At 39.0% G+C, this 26,652-nt stretch overlaps 1 long non-coding RNA gene across 1 annotated transcript; it reads left to right on the top strand.

Moving 5' to 3' along the window:
- Positions 1–26,652, top strand: LOC109248617 (uncharacterized). The gene is made up of 4 exons (XR_002072145.2): positions 1–129; positions 15,869–15,930; positions 22,834–22,952; positions 26,574–26,652. It is a non-coding gene; the product is annotated as an uncharacterized LOC109248617 (long non-coding RNA).

The raw sequence follows: 26,652 nt of genomic DNA, 5'->3' as shown, positions 1-26,652 counted from the left end.
CGTGGGTGAGGAATCCAGCCCAGCCTGACTGAATGCCTCTCTTCAGAGTCTCTCCCAAGTCTGCAATCAAGGGGTCAGCCGGGATGGCAGCCTTCTCAAGGCTCAACGAGGGGACGATCCAATTCCAAGGTAACTCAAGTGGTTGCTTGGAGGACTCAATTCCTCACTGGCTGGCTATTGCTTGGGGGCCTACCTTAGTTCCTTGACACTTCTATCTGGGTTTTTCTATGGGATACCCACTTTCTGTGGGTTTCTCCACAGAGCGCCTCAAAATATGGCAGCTGGCTCCATCAGCATGAGAAACTGAGAGAACAAGTAAGACTGAAGCTGGAGTCTTTTTGCAACCTAATCTCAGAAGGGATATCATGTTATTTTTGATGTGTTCTGTTCATCAGTAGGAAGTCACTAGGTCCAAACTCTCCTCAAAGGGAAAGGATTACACAAGGACATGAACACCAAGAGGTGGAAATCACTGGAACTCATAAAAAAATAAGAAGGGAACCAGGAGACCATAGTGTCCAGAATCCAAGAAGAAGATTTCAAAAAGTAGGAAGTTATACATAGCATAGAGGTGTCAATGCTCTCTAGCCAAAGCCTGCCAGGAACCTACTTGTAGTTGAACAAATTGGGTGTATTACTTGTTGCAGGAGGGAAGGCACACACCGTGGGGAACCATGGGGTGTCTCAGCAAAATGTTGTTAGAAGCTATATTGGATCTGGACTTCGGATGAATGATTGGGGTGGGGGGAGTCTAAGGAAGCAGCGGCTCACTGTGAACTCGTTGCTGTCAGAGAGTAGGGTCAATTCTATGATCGTATATCTCAACAAGTCTTATCTACAGGGAGGAAGAACTAGGAGGATAAAGTTGTAATCGGTCAAGAAGCCATCACTCATTTTGGCTGAGAGAGGGGATGGTTGGCATTTTGTGGTGGCACAGTTGCCTTGCTATTGTCTCTTCTGAAAATTATGAAGTGGCCTTGTTGGGGCTCATTTTACCATGGTCTCAGGGTGGCCTTGTATGAGGTTACTGTTCTCTAAGACCATTTATGTCCAATAGGAGGATAACATGACCTAGCCATGAGTGCCCAGCCAGCTTCAGAATGTCAGGGGAAGACAAGCAGTGGTTAAGAGCATGGCTCTGGAACCAGACTGCCCGGATTCAAGTCTGGACTTCACCACTTACTACCTCTGTGACCCGGGTCCATTGGTAAACCTCCTCCGTGTACTTTAATTTTCCCCCCTTAGAGTAGAAACTGTAATAGTGTCTATCTCATTAGCTTGTTACAAGGATACATGAATTAATATACATGTAAAATATTTAGAACAAAACGGGCATGTGACAACTATCTCCATGCTGATTATCATTATTATCCATGGCCCTTGAAGGAACAACGTTGTTAGAGTAGTAGAAGGCAGAAGCCAGACTGCCACGATCAAAGATAAATGGTAGTTGATGGAGTAAGGTCATCATGTGCCAGACAGCCCTTCAAGAGGAATCATGACAGGAAGATCTGGAAATCGTGCAGAAAGGGGAAGGAAATTGGTTTATCCAAGGTCAGTATAGAATAGTGCCTCTCAAAGAGTGTTAGAAATGCAAAATCTCGTGCCCTCCAGGGGATTCTTTTATTTCAATACCTTTGCGGAAGTATAACTGACATAAAGTAAATCGCACCTATTTAAAATATAAAATTTGGTAAGTTTTGACATAGGCACACGTCATCAAACCATTACCAGATCAATCAATAATGAACATCTTCATCACCCCTTGGTAATCCCTCCCTTCTGTCCCCCAGCCCCCCATCACTATCCCCCCGTGGTTCTGATGCTGACATGTGAGAACCACAAGGGATGTGAAACAAATTCTGTTATGAAAAGGACCTAGAGTTATGGCTCAAAAAATAGTAATAAAGATGAAATCCTAACAGTGAGGAAAGGAAGGAAATGGGAGACACGTGTTGAGATCAGAGTCTGGGAAAGGCAGAGGAGGCCTGCCAGACCCAAGGCTGCGAACAGGGCGTTTGCTGAGCTCTTTCACTGGACCAGGAGCACAGGGAGCAGTGAGGACATTCAAGGAGCTTTTCAAAGGCCACCACTCATGCGCTTCTGCTAGGAGAGTGTTTCAACTCCAGGTCTCTGATCATGGCACACCCCTGCTTGAAACCATTCAGTGGATTCTCTTTTCAACAAGGTGCAGTAAAAACAAATAGATAAACAAACAGCAACAAAACTTCAGCCTGACTTTCAAGACTTCATGCAATCTGGCTCCCTGCCTTCCAACGCTGTGTTTCCCTTTTCCACTCCAGTTTGCTCCGATATTGTCCCATGAGTTTGCTTCCTGTTCTGCAATATGCTTCCTCCTTTTCTTTCTTCAGAGAGTGTGTCCTCCTCCTCCCGAGTGTCCACCACCCACCCATGTGAACCCTGCTGTGTCCCTAAGCCTCCTCTGATGGTACACCTGGGATGAATCTCTCTTTGCTCTGAATGTTTCTAAGATGGTCTTGTTGAGAGTGGCAGATTCCAAAAGGCTAGGACTGTGTGCACCTCATCATTGTCCCCTAGCCCCTGGCCTGCTGCCTTGAACACACTCGCTGAATGTTTGCTGATGAGTGAATGGATGAACCCATGAATTTGCCTGGAACTGTCTGTCTTTCGTGTATATGATGGTGTCAGTACACCAGGATTTTTCACCCTTGGCACGTTTGACATCTTTGGTCAGATAATTCCCTGTGGTGAGGGCTGTCCTATATGTTGTTGGATGTTTAGCGACATCTCTGGCCTCTACTCGCTAGGTGCCAGTGGCACCGCCTTCCCAATGTGACAACCAGAAATGTTTTCAGACATTGCCTCGGGGGGCTGGAGGGGGAAGGTAGAGCGTGACCCTGGTTGAGATACTTGAACATTAACTTCCCAGGTTTTCTTATAAAATATTTATTATAAAAGGATAGTGGCAATGACCTAATTGAGGTCAAGGAAAGAAGGAAAATGTTTGACACTTGGAACCCTTCCTAACTCATAGGAAGTCCCCTATGCTTTTCTAAGTGGCTTTCTTCCCACTTCCCCATCCCCTCCCCACCCCCGTCCATTCCTACTACCTGGTGCTTTATTCTACTAGACTGTCCATCACTTCCTGTGAACAGCAAAGGAAAATACATCACGAACCAGAGTAGTGCAGCTTTAAGAATGGAAAGGCTTCAAGTTGGTATTTTGAAATAGGGTGCCCATTAGGTTTCTCAAACTGAACTATGCAGGTACCACTCACTTTATCTCCTCGTAATGCCTGCTGTGCATGATCTACAACCATCTGTTCTCAGGAACTGAAGATGGTAAATCACTTCCCCACATTTGTTAGGAGACAAAACGTTCCCCATCTTGACTTCATGTGGACAAGTTCTGAAAGTGACAAAGTCAGGAAACACTGATTCATGCTCCGTCTCCCGGAGCTAATCTAGATCTCTACAATCTTAAGTATTTCCCCCTCCGTCTCGTAGACCCAGTCTTAGTTTTCATACAGTCATTTCCGTCCTTATTATAATCTGATACACGGTGTTCATTTTGCAAGTCTAAGTCAATGGACTAACTATTCGCTCAATGGGCTAGTAAAATGGAGGAATGGCCTGTTACCCCACGCCTCTGTCTGATTGCTCCAAGTCTAAACGTACCTCCGACTGGCAATACTCACTGCCCCCACTGTTTTGCCCTCCCCAGCCGCAGGCAGGCTGCTGCCGATCTCCTTTGGTGCCTCTTCTTCCCACTTCTCCCTTTTCTTCTTTACTCTCGATCTATTTCACGCTGACATTCTCCTTTGATCCATGTATGCTTTATAGACCCTTTGTCTCTGTTCTTGTACTCAACTTCTGTCTGTGTTATGTGCTTCAATTTCAAATCACCAGGAACATAAGCTGCATATCACTGTTTTCCTCCTTTAGTTACAAAAGCGAAGAGAAAATAACAAAGAACTCATCTTTCTCCCTGAGTGAAGCCTCATTCATGCAGTTAGTCAGTGGGTCTGTTGCTCAACACCAGCTGGAGTGAACACTGGACACGATCATCTTAATGAGGGAATTTCTGATGCAAATGAAAAGCATATGCTTGCGGGAAATCGCCTGGAAAAAACATGGCAAGATACCCATCAGTAGGAAAATCAAACTTAGTAACAGTATTCTCGTTGTTTTGATATCATGACAATACTCAGCTTTCCACAGAATCCTAGAATTTGTCCTTGATACGATGACTTTGGAGTTCTCACTCCAAATGGGAAATATCTTTGATTTGGGTCATTCATAAGCAGTGAGAGATTCAGCTAGCTGAAGTCAGAACAGCTCTTCAGCAAGAATGCCCCTAGAAGGCAGCCTCATGGTGAAGGATTCTGCCGTTCTTTGCAGGTCACTGTGTCTGTATCTATCTGTTTCTCCCATTGTTGTGAGGAGCATCCATGGCTGTAGAAGGCATAAACTATCCGAAATGAAGAAATGAACACGTAACCAGAAATGTGAGTGTACATGTAAGAGCGGCTTAGCAAATGTCACAGACCAGCTTGGAGAGCAATGATCCACTATTCGTTCCTAGAAAAGCATTAAGCTCTTTCCCACTAGCCCTATTCTCTTTTGAACTCTTTTATCAACTTGTCACTGTCCCTGATTACATATGCAGCCTGCAGAACCTAGAACGAATGATCGTCCAGGCTCTTACTTGTTCCAACGACCAGAAAAGTCTTTTCAAAACAAAAAACACTTATTTATCTCTTCAAACCCCAGGGAAAACTGAGAGTTTGACAGCCAAGCAAGCTTAAAAGGCAAATGTGCTTCGCCTAAGAGGGAAAGGTGATGGCACATTTTGCACATGCGGAAATGCAGACTGAAGCCTATCAGAGAACCGGAAGTAAAACTTGAAGACTTAATATTAATGCCTCCTGAGTAGATTTTCATAACATGACCTCAGTATTTCATTTGATATGAATTCCCTGAATAACAAATATATCCAACTTCATATTGCAATTCAAAATTTATTTTCCAAACCCAAATAGAAATAATCTCTAACATCCATGCTATTATCTTTCAATAAAAATAAAGATATTTTTCCTTATGCATTTGTTAATCAGAACATTTTAAAACCTAGCTGATTTTTTAAAAATGTATATTTCATAATATAATATAAAAGCAGTGTCAGTAAAAAATACCTCATCTTTATTATGACATTGACATTTTTCTTCATGAAGAGAAGATAAAGCCAATACTATTTTAGCCTTCCTCCCTTATGAACTCAATGAATTCATAAAGATAAATGCCATAAACAGACATTAGCGATCATGCAGTATATATTACAAGGGATTTCATTTTGATCTGACAGGAGGTTTGCTTTTGCAATATTTTAAAAATTATTATAAAATTTCAGAGGTCTTTTGTTTTTAATTTTAGCTTTTCAGCTGATATAATATTTTCTTTATTATTCATGAGCTTTCTTCCTTTCTTCTTTTTTTATTCTCTGAACTACACTTGTTTTCTGAGACTGGATCTCTACCAACCATGTATAAATCTACTTTCTATGTTTCTCCCCATTCTCAATTGTAATGGATCCTTGAATTGTAGCCCTTTGGGAAATAAGATTCAATGGTCCATAATCTCAAGTAGTCTTCATGATATTCTGAAGTAAACACAGGATAAATTGTCAAATCTGGAGGTGAGAAAGGGAATACTTGCAACAGCCCCATTTGAGCTGTTATAGACTTCAAAGTGTTTTGCAGGAATCCAAAGATACCCCCAACACGGAATGCCAGTGATGTGATTTTACATGAGCTGTACCGTTGCTCAGAGCTATGGCTTCCTCACATAATAACGGGACCCCACGTTTATGCAGAAAGTGGATATGAGGACTAGAGCATGAGTAGAACTTGAAACCACCCAGCCAGAGTAGGAAAATTGTATCAGCAGTTCGAATACACCAAAGTACAAACTTTAGATGTTGGTATAACATCAGCAGAAACCTGAATGGTGGGAAAGAAGTGGTATTAATTGTAGTGTTGGAAAAAAAGAATCTGGTGACACTGGAGTGAGCAAAAGGCACTTATGGAGTGTTATTATGGTTCACAAAGATTCTTGAGAATTTGCCATTATGAATAAATAACCAACCAGCATTGCTTTTGAGAGGACCCAGGAACAACAGTGAGTCATTATTTATTTAAAAATACCCCCAGGAGTTGGGTAAAATGTAAAGGATAAGAGGATAGTGAGGATTCTGGACCACAGGAAAAAGATAGTATTAAATCAGCTCTCCTCATCATCTGTTGCAGTGTTCTTGATTCTACCTGGTATAAAGGAGGAAGCTGATCCCTAGTAGCATCACAGGAAAATAAGGTATGATCAAAAAAGTCTTTATAAAGCAGTTAATAATTACAAAACACTAAAATAAAAGTTGTTGGCTAGAAGAGGCTTCCAAGATCCTTGCTGTCTTTTGTGAGGAAACAGGGGTAAAGGGAAGGCTAACTATCATTTATTAAACACTTACCATGAAAAGACAACCATTTAAAGCCTCTGCAAATGGTCCTAAGGGCAAAGAGCAAATGAACAAAACATCGATGCAAGAAAATCTATGAAACTTTGCTAAGAAAGATGAGAGTCTGTGCTGTGTGAACCAAGACTCTTCTCCCTTCTGTCTCTCTGCTTAGCAAGGCGACTTCACTCTAGTCTGCTGCAGCCAAGAATGCAGGGCTGTCTCTCCCGGAAGCTCCCAGTAGGAGAGTTTTCTTACCAAGAGGAGCAGAACCTCAGTATTTCTCATTCCCCATCCTCTCACTGCCTGCTGCTGAGGCTAGATCCTAGACAAGTGTGGTCAGGAAGTAGGGATTCCCTTCCTTTTCACAGCTCTAATGCATGGGATGGAAGCTGTATCTTAGTCACAGCTCACCGAGAATTCTGGAGCCCTGATAGCTCTTGCTTCACCTTGTGGCTCCATGAAAGAAGAAACAAGCCAAGAGAAGTTCAGGCCGCTGCCCCTCTCTGCACAATTCTCAGTTCACCCAGCACTCAGCTCCTGGAGCAGCAGAATCAGAGAGAAGATTGTCATAATCCCCACTTCAAGTTTCAGAACCCTATTTTAGAGATTTTACGTAGGGGGGAGAAAAGCAGGCTGTAAAACCCATATGTCTCAATCTCTTCCTAAATATATTGACTTCATTTGCAACAAAGTTGGAAAAGTTTAAGCCTGAACTGCTCCCAAGAACAGTGGAAGTTGTAGTAAAAGACACTGGAAAGAAGATTCAAACTACTAGCAAAATTGTTATGCCATAGGGCATTGCTGAAAGCGCGATAGCAATGAATCGGCAATTACTAAAGGTAAACAACTGGGTGTGGTCAGGGAAATGGGTAATAGAGCCTTATCAAGCCCACTGCAATTCTAGTGTCACTTTATAAATTAACATGTATATGGTAAACCCTGGAGCAACTCCTGAAACTCAAGAAATATAGTGACAAATGAAAGTGCTACACTACAAAATGAAAGGAAGCAGTAGAGGAGGGCTAGAGGAAGAAAAAGACACAAAACATAAAAACAAAAAAAAAAAATGGCAGACATGAATCCATTTATATCAATAATAATGTTAAATGTAAATGGATTAAAGAATCCAATCAAAAGTCAGAGATTGCCAGACTCAATTTTAAAAAGTATGATCAGGAGCACCTGGGTGGCTCAGTCAGTTAAGTGCCTGACTTCGTCTCAGGTCATGATCTCACGGTTCATGGGTTTGAACCCTGTATAGGGCTCTGTGCTGACAGCTCAGAGCCTGGAGCCTACTTCGGATTCTGTACCTTCCTCTCTCTCTACCCCTCCCTTGCTCATGCTCTGTCTCTCTCTGTCTCTGAAAAATAAACAAATGTTAAAACAAAATTTAAAAAAAAATTAAAAAGCATGATCAAACTATATGTTAATCATAAGATAAAAATTTTAGTTTAGTTTAGTTATTTTGAGAGAGAGAGAGAGAGTGAGCATGAGCAGGGGAGGGCAGAGAGAGGAAGAGAGAGAGACTCCAAAGCAGGATCTGCACTGTCAGCACAGAGCCTGACATGGAGCTTGATCTCACAAAGTGCAAGATCATGACCTGAGCCAAAATCAAGAGTTGGACTGACTAAGCCACCCGGGTGCCCCTAGGAGGTACATTTTAGACTCAAAGATACAAATACATTGAAGTAAAAGGATAGAAAAAGAAATACCATGCAAAAAACAATCACAAGAAAGATGGAGTGACAATACTGAGCAATTAACTTTAAAATAAGAATAATGTTGCTAGAGATAAACATGGACATTTTATAATGATATGTATGAATCAGGAAGAAATATAAATTATATATATATATATATATATATATATATATATATGTGTGTGTGTGTGTGTGTGTGTGTGTGTGTGTGTGTGTATGCACCTAAAACAGAAACCCAAAATATATGAACCAACAACTGACATAATTGAAAAAAGAGACAATTCAACAGTAATAGTTGGAGATTTTAATATCTTACTTTCAATAATGGGAAATTAGACTGAAGATCAACAAGGAGATAGAAGACTTGAACATGTCTTGTTCAAGTCAAGAAATCTTGAACAAGACTTCTTTATAGAATACTATAAACTAACTAGACCTAATGGACATTTTTCATAATCCCACCCAATAACAGCAAAATATGCATTCTTCTCAAGTGCACGTAAGATATTCTCCAAGATAAACTATATGCTAGGCTATAAAATAGGTATTGTAATCATTTGGGACATAAGATTCAACAGTTCACAATCTCAGATAGTATTCTGAAGTAAAAACAAGGCAAATTGAAGGATAGAAATAATACAAAGTATATAAATGTAATAAAATGCAAAGAATCACAATCCAATCACAATCCAATCACAATGAAATAATATTGAAAGTAATAGCAGGAAAATATTAGGGAAACTCACAAATATGTGGAAATTAAGCAACACACTTCTAAATAACCAATGGGCCAAAGAAGAAATCACAAGGAAAATCAGAAAACACTTTGAGATTAATGGAAATGGAGATACAACATATCAGGACTAACAGAATGCATCTAGAGCACAGTTTAAAGGGAAATTTATAGTTGTAAATGCTTATAGTAAAAAAGAAAACAGATTTCAAATCATGACCTTAACCTTCACCTTAAGACACTGGGAAAAAAAAGAGAAGACTAAAGCAAAGAGGAAATAATAGAAATTAAAGCAGAAATTAACAAAATGGAGAATAGAAAAACAAAGGGGAAAATCAATGAAAGCAAAAAGCTGGTTCTTTGAAAAGGTTAACAAAATTGACAAACATTTAGGTACATTAACCAAGAAAAAAAAAAGCAAGCACTCAAATTATTAGAATCAGAAATAAAAGAGAAGACACTACTATTGACCTTACAGAATTGTTTTAATGGATCATAAAGTAATACTATGAATGGTAGTATGGCAACAAATTAGATAAACCAACTAAATTTGGACAAATTTGGACAAATTCCTTGAAAGATACAAACTACTCAAACTGACTTTAAAAAAAGATAGACAATTTGAATAAACCTATTGCAAGAGAAGGGATTTAATTGATAATTCAATACTACCCACAAAGAAAGGCTCATACCCAGCAGCAACCTCACTGCTGAATTCTACCAAACATTTAAAGAATTATTATGAATTCTCAACAAACTCTTCTCAAAAGTAGAGAACACTTCCCAAATCATATTATGAGGCCAATATTACCTGATACCAAAACCAAGCTAAGGAATCACAGGAAAACAAAAAACCTGTATGTCTTATGAATATGGGCACAAAAATCCTAGCAAACTGAATACAGCAGCACATAAAAAGAATTATACACCATGACCAAGTGGAATTTAACCCAAGGATGTGAGGTTGATTTAACATCTGAAAATCAGTCGACATGATACATCGTATCAATAAAAATTAAAAACTCACATGATCATGTCAATAGTTGCAGAAAAAGCATTTGACAGAAATTCAACACCATTTTACGATAAAAATACTTGATAAACTAGGAATAGAAGGGAATTTTCTCAACATGATAAAGACCATATATGAAAAACCCACATCATACTTAATGGTGAAAGATTGGATCTTTTCTCCTATGTCAGTAATAGGACGAGATGTCTGCTCTCGCCACTTCTATTCAACATTATACCTGAAATTCTCATTAGGTAAGAGAAAGAAAGAAATAATCTAGATTGAAAAGGAAGACATAAACTATCTTTACTTGCAGTCAACATAATCTTGTATACAAAAAAACAAATCCTAAGAAATCCACTAAAAAACAAAATAAAACAAAAAAACAGTGAAATGGTTCTGCAAGGTTTCAGGATTCAAGAGCAATATACAAACATTGATTGTATTTCTGTTCACTTAACCAATCTGAAATGAAACGAAGAAAACAATTCCACTTATTAACAGCGTTATAAAAAAATATTTAGGGATAAATTTAACAAAAGAAAAGCAAGAGTTATATTCTGAAAACTATAAAATGTTGTTGAAAGAAATTAAAAATCTAAATACTTGGAAAAACACCCTGTGTTCATGGATTGGAAGACAATATTGTCAGATGACAACTCTCCTCAAACTGATCTGCAAATTCAGTGCAATCCCAATCAGAATCCCAGGTGACTTCTTAGTAGAAATTGACAAGCTGATTCTAAAATTGATATGGAATTGCAAGAGACTCAGAATAGCAAAACAAACAAACAAACAAACAAACAAAAACCTTGCAAAAGAAAAACAAATTAAGGAGGCTCACACTTTGCAATTTCAAAACTTACTACAAGGCAACATTAATCAAGCTAGTATGGTACTAACACAGGAGTAAACACATAGATTAACGGGGTAAAAATGAGAGTCTAGAAGTAAACCCATACATTTGTTGTCAATTGATTTTCAACAAGGGTGCCAAGATAATCTGATGAGGAAAAAAATGTTTTTTTACAAACGATGCTAGGGACACTGGATACTCATATAAAAAGGATGAAATTGGACCTTTCCATCACACCATATATAGGGATTAACTCAAAATGGATCAAAAGACTAATTGTAAGAGCTAAAACTATAAAACTCTCGGAAGAAAACATAGGGACAGATCTTCATGACCTTAGATTGGCAGACGATTCTTAGATACGACACCAAAAGCGTGAGCAACAAACAAAAACATAAATCAGTTGGGCTTCATCAAATACAAAAAGTTTCGTGCTTCAAAGGATTTTATCAAAAAAGTGAAAAGAAAGCCAACAAAATGGAAGAAAATATTTACAAAGTATATATCTGATAAAGAACTTAGATCCAGGATATATGATTAATCCTTATAATTCAATAACAAAAAGACAAATAACCCTATTTAAAAATGGACAAAGTATCTGAATGGACATTTCTTCAAGGAAGAATGGCCAATAAGCACATAGAAAGATATTTGATGTCATTGATCATCAGGGAAATGCAGATTAAGAGTACATACAATGAGAGACCCCTCTGAACCCACTAAGATGGCTGGAATCAAAAGTCAGGTAACAAGTGGTGACAAGGATGTGAAGATTTTGGAGCTGTGGGGGAGGAAAAATTTTTCTCTCCCCTTGTAGATTCTTTTGGCTGGCCTATTAATTAAATTGACACAAGACCAATTAACAGAGGAGAAAAACAAATTTAATTTTGTAAGTATGGGAGCCTCACATAGACATGAGGGGTTCAAAGACAATGAGGCAATTAAGGTTTATAGGCCATCCTGAGCTAAGGAAGAAGGGTAAAGAGGTCTGGGGCTTCAAAGGCAAGGAAGACAATTCACAGGAAGATGAGAAGGGCAAATGTATGGCAAGCAAATATTTGCCGTGCCCTGCAGAGACAATGGGACACAGAAAGGAATTTAACAAACAGGCCCTATGGAGCTCCTCCAGCTTAAGGTACTCTTTTTTTTTTTTTTTTAATGTTTATTTATTTTTTAGAAGGAGAGAAAGACAGAGTGCGAGTGGGGGAGGAGCAGGGAGAAGGAGACACAGAATCCAAAGCAGGCTCTAGGCTGCGAGCTATCAGTACAGAGCCTGAGGTGGGGCTCGAACCCACAAACCATGAGATCATGACCTGAGCTGAAGTCAGATGCTTAATATACCAAGGCACCCCTAGCATATACTCTTTGCAGTTACCTGCGGTGATAGCTCTCTTCCTGAACAAAGCCCTCTATCTAAATTCTCTTAGGCAATTAAAAGGGAGGTTAAAAGCTCTTCCTGAGCCCTTTGGGCCTTGATTGTCTTCTGCTCAAAATAATCCACATGCCAAAGTGGCACATTCTTGGGCGACTTGTTCCAAACCCCTTAAGAACGTTTGCATATTGCCAGTGCGAATGTGAAGGGGTGCGACCTTTTTGGAAAGTGGCCAGGCAGTTTTTTCAACTATTCAGTGAAGAGTTAGCGTATGACCCAGCCATCCCACTCCTTAGGTATATATCTAAGAGAAATAAAGCATATGTCCACAAAAAAACTTTTACACAGTGTTTATGGTAGTGTTACTCATTATAGCCAAGAGGTAGAAACAACCCAACATTTGAATGGATACACGTGGTATATCCATACAATGAAATATTCTTTTGCCTGATTAAAGTACCCGTACGTGCTGTAATTTAGATGCATCTTGATTAAACTATGCTAAGTGGAAGAATACAGAGACACAAAAAAGACCACATATTACATGATTCCATTCTTAAGAAATGTCCAGAACAGGAAGATGTGTAGGCACAGGCAGTAGATTAGGGATTGCTGAGGACGGAGCGTAAGGATAAGAGAATACATGAGCTGGGAAGGGGCAGAGAGAGAGGGAGACACAGAATCCGAAGAAGGTTCCAGGCTCCAGGCTCCAAGCTGTCAGCACAGAACCTGACACGGGGCTGAACACACGAACCGTGAGATTGTGACCTGGGCCAAAGTTGGACGCTTAACCAACTGAGCCACCCAGGCGCCCCTACACTAACAATTTGTGCCTAACAGTATCTCATTTCTAGGTTCCCATTTCTCAGGTGAGGAAACGGAGGCTTAATATGTTTAAGTCTGAAGGTCACACTGTGAGGAAGTAGAAGAGAGGCCAGTAGAACAGGAAAACTGACTCCCAGTTCACTGTTGGAATTGATATTTACTGGATTTGATTATGAAGTGAAGTAACTGCCTTTGCCTGTATTATACCATTTAACTCTTGAAAAATCTGCTTTCCTCATTTTAGTAATAGGGAAACTGATATCCACAGAAGGTATGTAAACTGGCAAAATTTCAAAGCCGTTCTTTTTACTAAAATTGCCATGCTTATTCCAGCTCATCAGAGCAAAAAGTCACCTGCCTCCATGACAGTCAGCAGAAAGTAGCTGAGACCCAAATATACCAACACTCTGAGCATAATGTTCATATTAAATGACAACTTTTAATTACCTGCAAAAGAAAGAATAGATCCAAGCCTAGAAAAAAAAAATACACCTTATACAGTTAAAACGATGTCATCAGTGACATCATTTTATTTATTTACTCAATTTACTTATTTATGAGTTTTGGTCTCAGCTTGATAGGCCACATAAATGCAAAGGCCACGCTCCTAAAAGCCACAGTTTTCAAATGACTAATGTGATTCTAGAGTCACGTGTGTTAAGCCTGCTTTCTATCACCACTTATTTATTTAGCTGAATTACAGATCACTTCAAAAGTCCACTAAGGGTGAAATAATCCCTTATTTGGAATAAGGGAATTGTGCAAAACCAGTACTTCTAAAGAGAATAAAATGCTTTCTAAGAAGATTTGTCTTCCGAGAGTTTTGAAATTTCAGGCCTACCGAGCCAACACGCATCTGCCAGCAGGACCCACCAGGTCAGCATCCTTGCAGCTTTCTAGAGTTTTCCTAAGAAGGGCCCAAAGAACGATAAGCAGGGCCTAAGGCTTGGAAAATAAGCGGGTGATGGGCAACAGGAAACTACTTCTGGGATAGGAGGAAGGATATCCAGCAGGGGCTTCTTCATCAGATTATACTCCCTCCTCCCTCCCCAGCCTGAGAAATGCACAAAGAGGCTGACAGAGCTGAATCCTCTAGGAAGAGGACAGAAAATCTGCATGGAACAGCAGAGAAGCTGCAAACTCTACTTAATTTTGCTTAGAGTAGGTCTTAGGCAAGAATTCTTATTGTCCCAGGGTTATGTTCAAGGTATAAAAGCATTGGTTTCTGTGTAAAGATAAAATATCCTCTGTTTCTATAGAAGAGTGTAAGAACTATATTTAAGGGCCACCAGTCAGGAAAATCTTTTTGTGACACCATGGGTGGCCTGCAAAAGTGGATTTCGTGGGAGCAGCCTTCCTCATATGCAAAATATTTTTTTACATCATTGCCTCAACAAGGTACTTACTCTCTTTAAGATTCTTGGAATGCCAAATGCAATACAATCTTTTGAGAAGAGGTGAGAAAAACCTCAGGAGAGCTGATTAAATACCTGTGCAAGTATTGTCTGAGAGATGTAGGGTCATTGGGCATTTTCCCAGAAAAGTCAGTCCTCCCACTGCTGGCTCGTCAGATTCCCAACCTTAGACTTTTAGAGAATTCCAACTAATGCAAACATAAAAAAATCTTTAAGACCCTAAAAGCTTTCGGAAAAAAGTGACAGCCTGTTAAAGTTAAGCAAAACTCAAGTAAAGGCCTAGGTTATCCGTTCTCAGTGTGTTGGTAACAGAAGCAATCAGCTTTGCTAAAACAAAGAGATGCCTGCTTCATTAGAGCCCATACAAAATGCCTTTCCCGAGCATGTCTTCTCTTGGCTTCAGCTTCCAGCCGCAATCTTGAATAACTTTGAAGATGTGCGAGGGAGTGTTTCAGGTATCCATTACTCTTGGTGGGAAAGGAAGGCCTGAAAATAGAGAAGGAAAGTCTGCTTGGCTTCTTCCCTCCCTCTCCCAGTTCTGTCGCTGTTTTCTGCAAATGCTTTACCATAGCTTATCTAGACAGGAGCTGACACGGGCCACTGATTCACTCTGGGTTGAAAAAGTGACCTCTTGAGGATAGTAATCTCTTTAGTCTGTGATTGTAGAATTGTGACTCACTCTTTCTGTAACACCAAAAAAAAAAAAAAAAGTCAACTTAGAAACAAACATATGTGAAAGTTGTCAGTAATAAACTTCAAAGGTGGTCAGTTTTGTTTTTGTTTTTGTTTTTTTAAATTTATAGCATTAGATGGATAAACATAGTGTGATGTAACTTCCAGCTAATTGTCATGGTCCTCCCAACTCATCCTAGCTTCGGCTTTGGCTTCCTCTTTCTGGTTGGACAAAGATTAGAGTGAGGGTCGGATCATGTTCCCAGGTCTCTTGTCCACATTTCCTGACATTCTTTGGCCTTATGGACCCATGGAGGGACTTCCATCAGAGTTGGGCTCCTGGCCTCTCCCACCTTCACCTCCATGGGAAGACTTGTCACACCTCGCTGGATAGCTTGAGGGAAAGATTGACATGCTCAGGTCACGCCCCTCTGGACGCCCTTCAGGGTCTGCTTGTCCACTGAATGGGTTAACCTGCACCTTCACATCCCAGGCTGCTCTGCTTCGGAGGCCAAGAGCATGGGAGGGACCTGTGGTTGGCAGGTGCTTGAGTGAGTTTAATTCTGGGGTTATTTAGAGTTAAGAAGCCTGTTGTAGGCACACATCTAAGTGGCATCCCCATAGCCCCTTAACCCCTCCAATCCAGTATTTATTTGTGATAATACTGATTTTTTTAAATCTCCTGCCATAGTCAAATCCATAGAGACAGGAAGTAGAATGGTGGCGGCTAAGGCCTGTGCCTGAGGGCGAATATGAAGTTATTATTTAATGGATATGTGGTTTTGGGTTTGCAGGATGAAATGGATTCTAGAGATGGCTGATTGTAATGGCTACACAACAAAATGAATGCACTTAGGTAGGTAAATTTTATGTTATGTGTATTTTGTGTTATGTATTTTGTTATGTTTATGTTATGTTATATATTTTAACACAGTAAAATAAATGGAAAAAACAAGTTCCTTCCAGTTTCTTTGCCTATGTCCCCCAGGACTGGACACATCATACACTTAACTTTCAGTGACTTACAGGAACCAGAAGCTGGAAATGTTACAAAGGACACTTCATCCCCCTTTGATTGGGGACTTCTATTCTTTTTTGAAGTTATTTTTATTCTATGAGGGGACTTCTCCCCACTGTCTCACCCACTCCTTTCCTTGAGAGGAAAGATGACTTTCCCTGCTAGGCAAGCTCTCACTCACCCTCAGATCCAGCTGGCCTGGAGAAGGCTCCTGTGGAAGTTTTTCCTTCTCTATAGGAGATGTTTCAGGGTGTCCAGATTTTCCTTGAACTGGATGGGTTACTTGAATTCTAAAATGAAATATCAGGCAGCCAATTGGATTGTCCATTATGCTGCATTCTTCAACCTAGCTTTTTTTTTCCTTTTAATTTTTTTGTTACATTTATTTATTTTCGAGAGACAGAGCGTGAGCAGGGGAGGGGCAGAGAGAGAGGGAGACACAGAATCAGAAACAGGCTTCAGGCTCTGAGCTGTCAGCACAGAGCCCGACGCGGGGCTCAGACCCATGAACCCTGAGATCATGACCTGAACCGAAGTCGGACACTTAACTGACTGAGCCACCCAGGCGTCCCTCTTCAACCTAGCTTTTACGAATTTGTTCATTAGCCAAATTTTCATTGACTACTTACGTGTTCCAACTCTTCTGAGCACTTGGGACAGAGTGATGAAGCTATTATTTTTATCTCTATCTGTCCAGTTCCTGGGTATTAATGCTTCATTAGGGAAGGAAAACAAAACTGGGGAAGGAAAAAAAAATGTTCAATGCATTATGTATTGAACCCCTTAAGCCTCTACAATTAACATATTCTTTGTTTAATGTAGAATTGATTAATATTTGTTTATTCAATATATATTGAGTCCCTGTGATAAGTGAGTCACTGAGATGAACAACAGTCTTTGTGAAGCTCCAAGTCTAGTAGGGAAAAAAGAAACACCAGCGAGTACATTCAATACATTATAACTGATGGATAGTGTGGTATGAGCAGAAACAGGACTGTAATTAGCATATTCTTATTTTAAGTAGTTCAATATGGAATACATATCAAATTCTCAATATACCCTTAACTGAAAGCAGTAATCCCCACCACTTTCTTTTTAAAATTCTGGAAAATGCGAGAAATACAGAAATTTAGAAACGAAGACTAAGGGTAACAGCAAAAACAACAACAAAACCCCAAAAGCTTTACCTAAAATTAAGACAGAGTCAGATATTATCATGCTTAGAGGTTAGTGCGAACAGGAATCAACACAAAATGGGTAAGATTAGCCATCTGCAGGAATCATGGCAGGAAATAAGCCACCCAAGAAATGATTCACAAATGTATTGCTAGCAATTCAAGGGTGTTTTCTACATATCACCAGGGGTCTTAGCATGCTTCCCTAAAAGGGAAGCCATCAATTTAATGTAACTAGTAGAAGATTAGTAGTAATTTAAGAAATTGCAAACTGTCATAAGGAAATGATAGAGGATTCGGATGACAGATAAAAAGTATGAAAATGAATAGTATAGTAGAATTTGTCAGTGTGTCCTCACAATCTCTAGGGAAGGAATCTTGCTGATTCTAAAGGCTAGTAAGGGATATCTTAGCAATATTCCTAGGACAGAGGAGAGCAATTTGTCTCATTTGGTAGTTGGATAACCCCTAATTGCAGCTGAGTCTGTTCTTTATTCTATGTTCACTAATTAACTTGCTGATCCAACTGTTGGCCAAGCACAAACTCCCATTGAACTGGCCCAGTAGTCAGGCACAAATGACTACTAATGGTCATCCTGTTAGATATTATCCTCAAGGTAAATTAATGAATGGATATGCTCATGGCTAAACCACTTAGTGAGTTGGATTTAGGGGACTCACTAAGACTCTAGAGCCTGCTCATCTTAGATCACTAATAAAATTAACGTACATTCTACATGTGTCGCTCTCATTCAGATTCAGGGATATTAGCCATGAGACATAAACAACTAGTATGTCTGTCTATCTGTCTGTCATTCTTTTCCTAATCCCCTCAACTTTGTTCATTTTCCATCCACTCAGGCCTGAAATCATAAAAACTTTCTTTGAATTATCTCCGTCATAGTCTAACAATAATCCCATCCAATTAATTTTTCCTTCTTATTCTTCCTTTCACCTAAGTCTGGGCCTTGAAGATATCACAATTATGTGGTGACAAAGTATTTCCAAGTACAAATTGGTGTGATTACACACGCCCCACTCCTATTCCACCTAAGTCACTCATTTACTCCCTAAGAGCCCCCCCCTCCAGATGAGCGTTAGACAAGCACCCATTGCCACTGTGGGCTTAACGCAGAACCAGCAAAAGTGGAAAGTCATTATTCTTAATTTCAAAACCTTAGAGGTGATACTGATAGATTCAATCCACATGTGTGACTTTCCCACCTAGTCTAAAGAAAGAATCTCCAAGCTGGAAAAGAAGGCAATCAAGGGAGGGGCTACGAGAAAAAAAGAAATAAATACAAGTCTAAGAGTGGTGCCCTGCTTCTGCTCCCTCACGACGAGGCCTGAGAGAGGACACTGCCAATCCTCTTATTTATGTTTGGGGACCCATGCAAAGAAAGTTGTTCTGTTGGAGTAGGGCTGGGAGATAGCAGATAGTAAGAGTGGGGACAAATTCCCCTCTTCCTCCTCGCATGCCGCCATCATTAAGAAGAACCTGCCAGGTGAAAATGGTAACATGGATGCATTTAGATGCTAGCTGGAGACAGTCTACCTAGTGTCACGAGCTGGAGTGGTGTGGATGGCATCGGAAATCTCCCATGGCCCTCTCGTTCTGAACACTGAGATCGTCTAAGACAGGGACCTGCAAAGGTCCTCACCATCTGAATAAGGGCACATCTCAGAAGGGAGATTCTGTGTGGACAGTCTCTTCTCCCAGTGTCTGTCCCATGCCTATGTAGAGGACCACAAGATGAGTGAAATTGTGAACAGGCTTCACCACAGTGTGGAGAAAGTTAAATGGAACATCTCTTTTGTCTACCTTCCCACTCCTTTCACCCTATCTTGAAATGATGGAGTTAAACACCCTGAAAAAAAAAACACAGAATAAGACTTGTTTTACCTGGAAGTGACTCGAGTAAATTTCATCCAGCAAGAAAAATGGAGCTGAGCTCCAGAAATTAAAATGAATGATAGAAAATGAAGACAGTTGTGGGTTTTGTTTTTGTTGTTGCACACTTGACTAAGACCTTTAGAATTTGTACCTGCTACTTTCATATTGCTAAAATATCTTTTTAATAAGTTCCCTGCCTCTATCTTACATACCACTGTCAAATTAATCTTCCTAAATGCCTACTTTAACAGTGCACTTGATGACTTCCTATTGCTTTCAGGATGAAGTCCAAGCTCTTCATCCCTGAGGCATTGTGAAAGGCCCCACACCATCTGCTCCCCAACTACTTTTGAACATTTTACCTCCTGCCATTTTCAGTAGGAATCCTCTGTTCCCAGAAAGCCATCCCTCTGACTTCCAGCCTCAATGCCTTTGTTCAACATCTTCTCTTACCACCTTCATCACATCTAAAGTGTTCTCCCTGCTTCTTTTATAGAAATCCCAACTTACTTCATAATTTGCTTAAAAAATTGTTTTTACAGTCCATCCTTGCAGTTTTCTGAACACACCTATCCATTTGCATTCCACTACATGGTAAGAAAAGTAGTGATGAGTTGCCAGGGGAAATGAGAGGAATACCTCAAGATGGGGCTGTCAGAGAATGCTTCCTAGAAAGTATGCATATATGTTGGGTCATAGAGGCAGGTAAGATTTATATATATGGGGATGGCAAAGATGGGGGAAAAGCAGTCTATAGGAAGAGATAAAATTATAGGCAAAGATATTTTCCATACATTTGGGGATTGTTGAGTGGTTGAATCAAGCACAAGCTTGATTTTCTTAACTCCTAAAAGTTAAGTTATTTTCTTAACTCCTAAAATATTTATTGTCCGTTCCACAAGTTTTGTATGTAACTGATATCTCTGTCTATACCATATCACCTCTCTCTATATACCACATTTTGTAGGTTATGTATCAACCTACCTATTGGAATGTCCAGGTACACATACATGACTTGTCTCCAAGTAGGAAAACATTGCTTGGCATGTTTGGGATGTCTTATCACAGATAATTTCTGATGAGTATCACCACCTTAACCAATGATAATACATGAAAAGTAAAGGAAACTTGGAATCTGTGTCTGAGCACTGACCTCTCAGTAGCACTAGTTGTCATTTATTTCTCATTTAGAATTTCTAGGAAATGAAATATCTAAGGTGTCAGATGTATAGATAGTCAGAATTAACAATGATAATTACAGAACCTGGAGGTAATAAAAGCAACTAGAGAGAAGATAGTGGACATGGAAGAGAGAACAAGATGATCCAACATGAGGATAACTGGTTATGTAGATACAGAAAACTAAAACAAACAAAACAAAATAAGATGGTGCAAACATATAACAAAGATTTTTCTAAGTGAATTATTCAATAGAACTTGTGATGCACAATATCACTGCTGACAGAGTCAGTTCTTCTGGGAAGAATGTTGGGCTCCTAACGTTACAAACTGAAGAATTGAAACTTTTTCCCCCCATGGAAAAAATAAATACCAGCTAAATTCTTTTAGGTTTAGTTCAAGTAACTTTTGAGTTGAATGAGCTTTTGTAGGCTGATTTAGGTGCAGAATCAATGTTTTTAGAATAGTTTCTATGTGGAAATATGTTCTGAGTGTCAAAGTCCTTAGAAATAGACTTCTAGAACATAAGTCACTTTTTCATTTGGAAGCTATCTATATTTCTTTTGTAATGGCTTCAGAGCCTAGCAGAAAATTATACTTAGAACAGGAATCTAGTAAATACCTGTTGGGGAAAAAAAAATGAATGTATGCAGGTGCTTAATTCTGAATTCACTGGGTGAGACTAGAAATGGTTTGTGTACTGGATGGGAAATGCTCACATTCTTCAAATGATAATTATGAGAAATCACAAGCACAAAATACTTACTACACACTAAAAATTATAATAAATCTTATCATAACAGGTCAGAAATAATTGTCCCCTCTTGGAAGCCACTGATGGGACAAAACTTTGACATGGATCTGCAGAGTGAAAGGAATGATTCAAAGGACTTTGGAAGTAAAATGCATCTGGGAATCCACGACATTTGTTTCATTTATTCATTCATTCATTTGTATACATTTATGTATATTCTTTCATCTATTTATCCAGCCTATGTGTTAGTTTTCTACCACAACAGTAACCAATATCACAAATTTAGTATTTTAATATAACACACATATAGTACCTTACAATTATGTAGGTTAGAAGTACAGGTGAAAATCAAAGTATCAGCTGGCTAGGCTCTCATGTGGAAGCTCAGAAAAGAATCTTGTAAACTTATAAACCCATTCAGGTTGTTGCCAGAATCCAGTTCCTTACAGATGTAGAGTGAGGTTTTCACTTTCTTTCTCATGGCCAGCTGGAGATTTCCCTTAGCTCCTAGATATCTGTCTCTGATCCTTGCTTATGGCCTTCTACATATAGGAACCAACAACTGGGCAGTCATCCTTCTCATACTTGGAATCTCTCCGACTTCCTGTTACCAGGATAATTCAGGAAATGGTCCACACCATCTTAGGGTTCATAATCTGCATTATATATGCAAAGTCCCTTTGAATGTAACACATTCACATCCAGGGTGTGAACTTCTCTGGAGGGCCATTCTGCTTACCAAAGCCAACAGTAATTATTGTTGCTATGGACCTTTTCTATTTTCAATAAATTCTGTCTCAATGAATGGAGGAGGAGGGCTGCTCAGTAACCTTGTCGAAGCCCTGACAAGAAGTGACCTCTTAGCCACAGGTTTCATGAACAACCTCACATTTTAGCCATTAAAAGAAAAACAAAACTCATTTCCAACCCTGAACTATGTTAGTAGTTTTCTACTGGTTATTTAAAAAATTATCAAAGTGTATTTTTTAGCTTATAGAATCATAAATAGCCGACAGAAATTGCACACAAACATATAATAAGGATATGACTTGTGTAACTAATTTATTGCTAAATCTTCTACCTTGTGGGGAAGTGGGGATTCTCATACACTGCTGCTGGAAGGTAAATTTCTGGAGTGTGATTTGGCAACATGTAGAAAAGCCCCCAAATATGTATAGTCTTTAACACATAAATTGTCATTACAGGAATTTCTCTGAAAGAAATAACAATGGAGGGGCACCTGGCTGTCTCAGTCAATAGAATGTGTGACTCTTGATCTCAGGGTCTTGAGTTCAAGCCCCATATTGGGTGTAGAGATTACTTAAAAGATAAAAAAATCTTAAAAATATATATTTAAAAAAAAGAAATAACAGCAGCTATGGATAAAGCTTTCACTACAAATATAGTCAAATGAACATATATGAATGTAAAGTAAAAAAATACAATATAAATATATATGAAAATGGTTACAAATTATGCTTCTTCCATACAATGAAATGATGTTTTATGACAAAACTCGTAGACAGGTTTGGAGATCTGACTTCACAGGGAACCTGTGTCCCCAAATCAGGCCAAACCTGGGAGAGCTAGATAGGGCCCAAAATTTTCCTTGCCCAATAAACAAAAGAAGAAATATCTACATGGTGAATCTGGGCCAAGTTCTAGTATAAATCAAGAAGCATAATTTCCCTTATCCCTGGTGGGACATAGTTGTGGTGAAGGACCTTGGACCGTAACAGGTCTTGAAAACTCCAGAACATCACAGGCAACCTGCCCAAGTTTCCTGAGGGAGAAGCCAGACCGGGAGAGACTTTGTCGTCATGATTCCTACAAGGACCAACAATTGAGAACCTGGCAGGTAGGAGTATAATTCTATGCAAGCTCCCTGGACTTTTAGATGCAATCCTAGGGCAGGGAAAAATCATGAATTGACTGAGATTAGTTTCTGCTGCCAGTAGAATGAGAAATAAAAATTAAGGTGAATTATGGAAAATAAATTGCATTTCTTGCATATCTGAGATTTCTACACACAATACATGAACAGACAAAGCCTGGAAGTAGATATTCTATAACAGTGATGGTAGCTATCACTCTAGGTGTTATCATTATGAGTGATATTGACTTTATTGTTTGGAATTTTCATTTGTTAAAATAATGGAATATGTGTGGGTCTCAAATGTGGAAGAAATAATATAATTCTTTATTTTCTCATATACTCTAATAGAAGCATCAGCCCTATCTAGCACGGGCTCTACCTCAAATAGTCTGGAGCAACCCCCATGTTGAATCAAGCTTCTGAGCCTTATGCTACATAAATGTGTATATGTGTGTGTGTGTAGAGGAGGGCCCCCCATCATCATGCAGTTTTCTGTCCATGCTGTTTCCATGTGTGTCATCCACTGTCACCCACCCCATAGTTCCTAGAATTAAAAAAAAAACACACAAAAAACCTTTTTTTTCCCCAAAAAATTAAAGTTTATTTATTTATTTTGAGAGAGAGACAGAAAGCATGAGCGGGTGACGGGCAGAGAGAGAGGGAGAGAGAGAATCCCAAGCAGGCTCTGCACTGTCAGTGTGGAGCTGAATGTGGGGCTTGAACTCACAGACTGTGAGATCATGACCTGAGTTGAAACCAAGAGCTGGATGCTTAACTAACTGAGCCACCCAGGCACCCCTTCTTATAACCCTTTTTAATTCTGTAAGGACAGCAGTGATGTCCCTTTTTTCATTACTAATTTTGGTAGTTTAAGTCTGTCTTTCTTTCTTTCTTTCTTTCTTTCTTTCTTTCTTTCTTTCTTTTCTTCTTCCTTCCTTCCTTCCTTTTTTTTTTGTCAGTCTTGATAAAGGTTTGTCAATTTTATTGATCTTTTCAAAAAAGTAACTATTGATTTGTTGATTTTCACAATTATTCTTCCACATTCTATTTCATTCATTTCTGTGCTAATCTTTATTATTTTCTTCCTTGTATTTGTTTTGGGTATAGTTTTTTCTTCTTTTTCCAGTTTCTTAAGGTGAAAACTTAGGTCATTGATTTGAAGTCTTTCTTTTGTTTCAAATATAGGTGTTTACAGCTATAAATTTCTCTTAAAGCACTGTTTTGACTTTATGCCATAAGTTCGATGTTAACTTAAATCAAGTTAGTTTTAACACTAACTCAGTTTCAATAAAATTGAGAGAAACTGGCTCAAATATATCTGTATTCCTTTTCCCTTCCTTTGTGCTATAATTGGCATATAAATTACATCTTTATGCATTATAAATCCAGCAACACAATTTTGTAAATATTGTTTATGGAGTTGTTTTTTGAATCAGATAGAAGAAAAGAGTTACAAAAAATACACTATATTGCCTCTTATATTTACCTGTACAATTACACTTACTCACGCTCTTTATTTCTTCGTGTGGATTCAAATAAATGTTGAGTACCTTTCCACTTCAGCCTGTATGGCATCCTTTATTATTTCTTGCAGGGCAGGAAGTTGTCTACTAGCAGCAAATTTTCGGTTTTTGTTTGTCTGAAGATATGTTAATTTCACCTTCATTTTTGATGCATAGTGTTGCTGGATATAAGACTGCATTGACAATCTTTTTCTATCAGCACATAAATATATTTTCCAAGGGCTTTCTGGTTTCTATAGTTTCTGATGAGAAGAGAGCCCTTAATCGTATTGACGATCCGTCGTACATTATGAGTCATTTTTCTCTTGCTCTTTTTGAGATTCTCACGTTTGTCTTTGTCTTTCAACAATTTGACCAGGTATCTATGTATAGAGCTCCTTGAATTTATCAAGTCTGAATTTACTGAGCTTTATTGATGTGAAGGTTGGCTTTTAAATCAAACTTTGGAAATTTTCAGCGATTATTTCTTCAAATATTCTTTCTGCCCCCTTTCTCTTTCTTCTCTTTCAGAGATTCTTATTATGCATTGTAGTACATTTCTTGCTGTATCACAGGTCTCTGAAGCTCTGTTAACTTTTCTGCCTTCTATTTTCTCTCTGTCCCTCAGACTGTACAATATCAATAGACATATCTTCAGGTTCACTGATTCTTCTTCTAGTTCAAATTTGCTGTAGAAACCCTCTAATGAATTTTTAATTTTATTTGTTGTATTTTTAAACTCCAGGGTTTCTATTTGGTTCTTTTGATAATTTCTTTGTATTGTTATTCTCTATGTACTGACATGTAGTTGTCACACATTACTTTAATTCTTTAGATTTTGTTTCCTTTAGTTCTTTGAACATACTTACTGTAACTGATTTAAAGTCTTTGTCTAGTAAGGCCAACATCTAGGCCCTCTCAGGGGCAGTCCTGTTGACTGCTTTATTTTCTATGTACAGCCACACCTTCCTGTTTCTTTTCCTGTTTTATAATTTTTTATCAACACCTGCACATTTTATATACTATAATCTGGTAACTCTGGAAATAAGCTATCCCCCCCACTCCCAGCAGAATTTCGTGTTGTTACAAAGTGTTTTTTGTTGTACTTGTCATTGTTGTTTTTTCTACTTGTTTGTTTAATGACTTTCCTGGACTAATTATGTATTCCTTGTGAGGCACAGCCACTGAAATCTCTGCTCAATTAGTTTAGTGCTGAGGTGATGTTGGTCAGAGACTTTCTCAGCCAATTGGCTTGAAACAATTGGTTTACACCAACAGATTTTCCACCGTTTCAGGAGGGGCTCTGTGTGTGTGTGTGTCTTTTGGGAACACCTCCACCAGTCTGCCTTAGCCTTGTTCTTCTGCTTATGCAAAGCCTCAAGAACCACAGGCTAGAGACTACCATTCTCTCAGATCTTTGCTAGACATGCTCACAGCCCTACCCCTGTGTGTGTTCAAAGCCCCTTTGGACATCTCATTCCCCAGAACGGCCTTTTCACTTTTTTGCCACCTCTTGTCTGCCCCAACTGTGAAGTATCACAGCCTCAAGTAGAGGTGATATTAGACAATTACTGATGGTTATTTTTGAAAATTGCTCTTGGGGTTCTGTGTCAGGTAAAATAACGGAAACACCCTGTGAATAGGGCTTTTCCAGGAAGCTGAGAGACAAGTCAAAAAGGGAGAAAATTATGAGAATAGGACTTTATGAGGGGCTTCAAATCCAGTGTGCCTCCCCTGGGGCCTATAAGGCAGCTCGTTTTTGAGGTTATTGTGGAGTTGGGGAGATGAAAGAACAACACAGTTCAGCTTTTGAATTTAAAGTCTGACCGTTTATACCCTGATACACACACACACACACACACACACACACACACACACCCCGTTTAGGTTTCCAACACTGACATCAGAAAAATACAAAGACAGATGGTGACTTAAATATCCCTATCCATTTGTTAAGGCCTACCTCAAGTGACCCCTTTTGGTTTTCTCATCAATTCTGTCTTCCCTCTGCTAATTTAAATTCTCCTTCCTTTCGCTTGGTCATGCCCTTTTCATATCACTTTTCAACCTGTGTTACTCTTATTTGTATGTGTCTTCCCAGTATTTGCACATATTGTAGGAACGAAAAAGAAAGGAGCAAATGGACACAATCACCTCCAAAAAGTGATAACATTCAATAA

The sequence above is a fragment of the Panthera pardus genome, unplaced genomic scaffold (assembly GCF_024362965.1).
Source record: "Panthera pardus isolate Hobbes unplaced genomic scaffold, ASM2436296v1 HiC_scaffold_15, whole genome shotgun sequence".
NCBI lineage: Eukaryota > Metazoa > Chordata > Mammalia > Carnivora > Felidae > Panthera > Panthera pardus.
The sequence above is the reverse complement of the archived record's forward strand: the minus strand, read 5'-3'. Positions and strand labels throughout refer to the sequence as shown.